The sequence below is a fragment of the Meriones unguiculatus genome, chromosome 8 (assembly GCF_030254825.1).
Source record: "Meriones unguiculatus strain TT.TT164.6M chromosome 8, Bangor_MerUng_6.1, whole genome shotgun sequence".
Taxonomy (NCBI): domain Eukaryota; kingdom Metazoa; phylum Chordata; class Mammalia; order Rodentia; family Muridae; genus Meriones; species Meriones unguiculatus.
In genome coordinates, this window is record NC_083356.1 from 8,311,515 (window position 1) to 8,317,514 (window position 6,000).

Sequence of the window (6,000 nt, forward strand, 5' to 3'; positions counted from 1 at the left end):
GAGTCATTCTGGCGTCCTTCACCCACTGGAGTATGTATCACCGGCATGTGTTAAAATCGTTACAGCTTCTAGAAGACTAAGTTGATACCTGGGACACTTGTAACTGTGCTAGGAAAAGCTTAGTGAGAAAGTGTAGTCCTAACTCGGGGCTAGCTTCTCTGGTCTTCCCGCCAGTCATTCTGCATGAAGAAGAAGCCAGCCGACCGAATCTTGAGTATGTGCGCAACTGACATTTGCTGGTTCACCTTTTTATTATTGTTTAGTTTTCTCTCATATAGTACAGATGAAATGCATTTTCCCCTCCCTCCACTCCTCCCATCCTCTTTTCCGTTTCTCCCAGATCTTCTCCTTTGTCTCCCTTCAGAAAAAAAAAAAAAAAATAGGCCTCCCAGGGATAGCAACTGAATACCGCATAGCAAGTTACAGTAAGACTAGGCACAAAAGCTAAACAAGGAGGGCCCTAGGGAAGAGGGTGAAAGCTCAGAAGGACAAACAGGATAGATATCGACTGGAGTAGGAGAAGACAAGGAATAGGACAGGAGCCTTCCACAGAGGACCTCTGAAAGACTCTACCCACCATGGTATCGAAGAAGATACTGAGACTCATAGCCAAACTTTGGGCAGGATCCTGGAATCCTTATGGAAGAAGGGGGAGATAGAATGACCTGGAGGGGACAGGAACCCTACAAGGAGAACAAAGCCAAAAAACGTCGGCCCAGTGGGACCTGTTGAGATTGATACTCCAACCAATGGTCATGCATGGAGAGGACTTAGACCCCCTACTCAGAGGAAGCCCATAGGCTGCTCAGTTTCCAAGTGGGTGTCCTAGTAACAGGTACATGGACTATCTCTGACATGAACTCAGTGGCCAGACTCTGTGGACTCTTTGATCACCTCCCCCTGAGGAGGGGTGTGCAGCCTTGCCAGACCACAGAGGAAAATGATGCAGCCATCCCTGATGAGACCTGATAGGCTAGGGTCAGATAGAAGGCGAGGAGGTCCTCCCCTATCAGTGGACTAGAAAAGGGGCATAGGGGAAGAAGAGAGAGGGAGGGTGGACTGGGAGGGAAAGAAGGAGGGGGCTACAGTTGGGATACAAAGTGAATAAACTGAAAGAGAAGAGAAGACTAGGCACAAAGTTACGTATGAAGGCTGGGCAAGGCAACCCAGTAGGAGGAAAGGGATCCAAAGAGCGGATGCAAGTGTCAGAGACAGCTCCCGTTCCCACTGTCAGGAGTCTTATAAAAACAGGGCAATGCAGAGGACTTAGCGCTGACCCACTCAGGCTCCATCATTGCTATTTCAGTCTCGGTGAACCCCTATAAGGCCCGCTTAATGAGCCGCCTTCTTGTGTCTTCAACCCCTCCGGCTTTTCACTTCTTCCTCCCCCTCTTCCACAGGGATTTCCCATGCTCCATGAGGAGGGACCTGATGGCTGGCTCACCTTTGTAATGGCAGCTACAGGCCACCTGCTGAGAAACATCGAAAGCTGAATGAGATTGCTTCTTGATTGGACTTGCTTTTCCACTCACCGTATGTTCACGAAAATAACGGTGCTTCAGCATTTGTGTGATGGAACTGTTTCCTTTGAACCCAAATTTAGCTGTAAAAAGGGAGAGCTATCTCAAACCCATCTCACCGTGCAGGTGCGCTAGTAATTGGACAGCAACGCATTGGTGGCAAAAGGTTGGAGAAACACTACAGAGCTGTGGATTCCTCACCTCGAAGACTGGCTGTTACTAGGAGGGCATTGGTCTGTGACTTTAGCAATCCATCTGATGTCTCTGTTGTGATAGCCTCAGGTTTAAGGTAAGCTTAGTCACTTTTTTTCTTTTCCTCAGACCTGGATATGTTGTATCAAATAAGTCTATGGAAAACACGCAAATTTAAGCTGTTACTGTGCTATATACATATAGGTGTTAATGGTACTCATGCCACATCTTGAAATTTTACCAATAAGGACTTCGTAGAAAATCTTAACAATCAGAGCACTTTCTAGTATCTAGGGGATTCTCAGAAAAATATCACCTCCCAGCGCTTTCTGAAACCCCTTTTCTAGTAGATTAGTTGCCTTTCATTGAGATCTGAGTGGATTCTGTCTTGGTACAAGCTATCATTTATAGTTTAGGGCATGGGGAGATGGCTTAGTGGATAAAGAAGGCTCTGTGGCATAAGCCCAAGGACTGCAGCACCCACGTAAAAGCCAAACAGCCTCGGTGGCTCAGCAGTTGTCCCATCCCTGGGAGACAGACATGGGATTCCCTGCGGCCAGCTGGCTGCACTAGCTGACTCAGCCCTTTCTGGGTTCAGTGAGATTCTGCCTCGGGAAATTAAATGGAGTGCAGTCGAAGACACCCAACACCAACCCCTTGCCTCCACGCACACAGGCGCCCACACATGCAAACATGAGTGTACACACATGTATACCCCACATGCATGTCCACGAAAGGGAAAATTTCAGGTGGAAAGAACTTTCTACATATCCTCATTCAGAAGTCTGTTAAAGTTAGGCTGAGTAAGAAATCTATAGATTAACATTGCTCCATGTTAAGAGGCCAAAAGGAGAACAAAACTCCAACACAGCCTTCATACGTCGATGTGAGAGTGGGAACAAGCGGGAAGAAAGTACGGCAAGGAAGAAAGCGAGACTGTTCCCCTCCATCCATTTCTAGAATGTTTTCATTTCTACGTATATTTATGCATTCATTTTCCTGTCGAAAGCCTTGGAGACTGAGGAGGGTGAGGGAAGTGACAGATTACAGTTGTGTTTGTTCAGGATAGTTCTGGCAGCCCGCGAGAGCATTGCCAGAGAGAGCATTGCCAGAGAGAGACGAGAGAAACAGATCCCAGCAGACCAATGGAGGCAGGTGTAAACACTGCCGTTTCAAGGTTGCCCGTGTTAAATGGATTTTGCGGTCAAATTTCTAGTAGGTCTCTAAGAGATAGCTTGATGCCTTCCGGTCCTGGTTTTATCTTGATTCTCAAGGGCTCTGCTTTAAACACGTTTTGAGAGGCCACAAGCAGCACCAAGTACATGATAGAACAATGGACACACATTTGAATGGCTCTAAGTTGGAGGTACTCAGCAGGTGCAGAAGGAAATAAGACGACACTCCTGCTTGGGGAGGTTATCAGTGTGCATCCTTTTCGTTTTTGTGTGCTTTGAAATGCCCCCCACAGAGAAGGAGCATGCCGACCAAATGGCAAAGAGGAAACAAAGCAGCAGGTCTCCACTGGACTTCGGGCTCACTGGTGACCAGTGACATGTTGCTGGCTTCAGCAGCCCCTCTAAATCCTTAGATGATGCTTATAGTAGAATCGCTAAGAGTTTTCAAAGCTCTTCTTGAAATAAGCTTGAGGCTGCTTCCTAAGACTGTGCGGGTTTAAAGATCAGGAAGTGGTGCTAACGGATTTGATCTTGTGTAATTCCATTCCGAGCTGCCAGGAACTCCTCTCAGTAAAGAGAACGACTCTAATCTTCTTAAGCCATTCATTTTCTCACTTTGAGGTAGGAGTTAATGTATGCTGCATGTGAAGATAGGCCCTCTTACACTGAAAAATATTTTAGTCATGGGAAAGGGTGAACATAGCCTGGAATGTAAAACTTAGACATTAGAAAACGTAAAACACAAAGTGCATTATAGGTTTCCTTAGTAAAACCCAAGTCAACTACCAATACAGAAATAAAATCTCAGTTATGGGGTGAGAATTTGACCTCAAAGCAAGAGCTCTTTGTTTACTTTAAAAGGGAAGGGATCAAACAGCCGGTCTCCCTAGCTGAGGCTGGCTGAGCAACAGAGTGGGGCTGAGTGGGTGGGTGCAGAGCCCAATTCTTTATGCTTTTATACCAAGTCACCTGATTCTAATAGACCATTATGGTATTTTCTTAGACTGGGTAAGTCAGGATTCTGCAGGTTTTAGTACAATGGGATTTTAATTTTAGCTGGTTGTTTCCACCCCAACTCAGACTAGAAAGGAGTAGTGTTTTTTTTTTTTTTTTTGGTTGTTGTTGGTTTTTTCCCCCTGAAATGCAGACAGGAAGAGGTTTTTTATTTTTATTTTTATTTTTTACCTATAAAAGTCTTTATTATGCAGTGCAGTTACAATACATTGGATTTTTGCATGTGATTTTCACAAAGAAGCAAATTCTAATTGCATTTTTCAGGAGTGTTAAGGGGCAACATTTTTAGGCTGCAAAGAACAGTGCAGTTTTCACCTCTAGGAATCAGTGGCAGATCTGAAAATTGTGAGAGTAAATATTTTTTCTCACTACAAACCAAAAATTTGGTAATGAGTGGTAATTGGCTTGGTTTAGTGGCTCTCCGATTCTCACATGTTTTAACAGATGCTGTATACTGCAAGTATATACATTTGAAAGTAACAAAAATGATGAAGGAACCTATGAAAACAATTTCATAAATAGCATGATTTTAAATGCTTCGTTAGCATATATTAAATATACACGATAATGTGTTTCTGCATGGTATTTTCGTTCATGTGTGCAGTGTATTGCAATCACATTTACTCCTCACCACGTTATCTTGTCCCCTTCCTATACTTACTGGTTTGCTTTCTTTCTTTTTCCCTTTCTACGTGTGTGTGTGTGTGTGTGTGTGTGTGTGTGTATGTGTGTGTGTATGCATGACCTAATCGGTATAATTATGGTTGCTTACGATCGCTTTGGGGAGGAGTTGTTTCAGTGCCATGAGCACCCCAGTAGTGACTACATGACTAAAGAGATTGCCTCTCTGTCCCCCATTAACCAGGAAGTGCCTGTATACATGCTCAGGGAGTCAGAGCACCTGTGAGCTCCTCCCTTTTCCATGGCAGGATATAGATGGGTCCAGTCTTGTGCAGGTAATCACAGCTGTGTCACACCTGTAAGCTCTTAATTTTCTTATGTTTGTAAACAGGCTAATCTTCTAATTTGAACTTTGACATTGTCACAGGCCCCCAGACCTTAATACAACTGGCACCATTCTAACCTTAAAACCTGGCACACGTGCCAAAACAGGAACAAAAAGTTAATCCATCAAGGACCTAGTCCAGAGATTTAGGAAAGTCCACAAATGTACTAACCTTGCGTTTTGGCTTCTTGCTAGCTGAAGTGTCACCACCAGGATGTGGCTTGGGCTCCACAGTTTGGGCAAGTTTTTCATGCAGCTCCCAGCTAGCAAGAAAGACTTTCTTTTCGGGCTTATAGAGTTTTTATGTGGTGGGCTTACCTCACGGCAACAGCCATTCGTTTTTGTACGGTGTGTGGATGCCATGATGTCTGTGTGCCATTTGGGGGCCAGCTTGTAGGAATGAGTTCTCCTCCCGACATGTGGGTGCCTGGGAAGGAACTCCAGTCGTCAGGTTTGGTGTAAGTGCCTTTACTGGCTCAGCTGTCTTGTGGCCTCAATAACACTGCAATTTTGAGTGAGTGTAAGACATTTCTCAGTTTGTAACCAAAATAGTAAGTATCGTTATTCATTAAAAACCCCCGTTGACGGCCTCAAAGGGCTATGTGGGATCTTGAGGAAAATCTTCTAAGATCAACTTTGCATTGTCACCATCACACTGCTGAAAGTGTGATGTGTGTGTGGCAAACAGTGTGAGCAAAGGATTGACGTACACAAGGCACCGATTGTGTAACTAGGATCTCCAGGGAAGTGGAACTCCTAACTTTGAAACACGAGCTGCAACTACCTCTAGCTGTCTTTATTCCCTAAAAACACTAAAGATTCCATCCCAACATTGAAAAGCTGCTATAATTATTCATTGCGTTAAGGAACTAGAGGCCTCAGCACATCTGAAAACACATTACTCATTTTATACATATACATATACATATACATATACATATACATATACATATACATATATGTTGCACAGAGAGAGTGGAGGAGCATATGAAGACAAAGCTTCTCAGTGCCTGAGGCAATTCTGCATTTTCAGAATATATTAAAAATATGTAAAATATGTAACCTTTGTACAAGTAGCTTTCTAAGGTCAAAG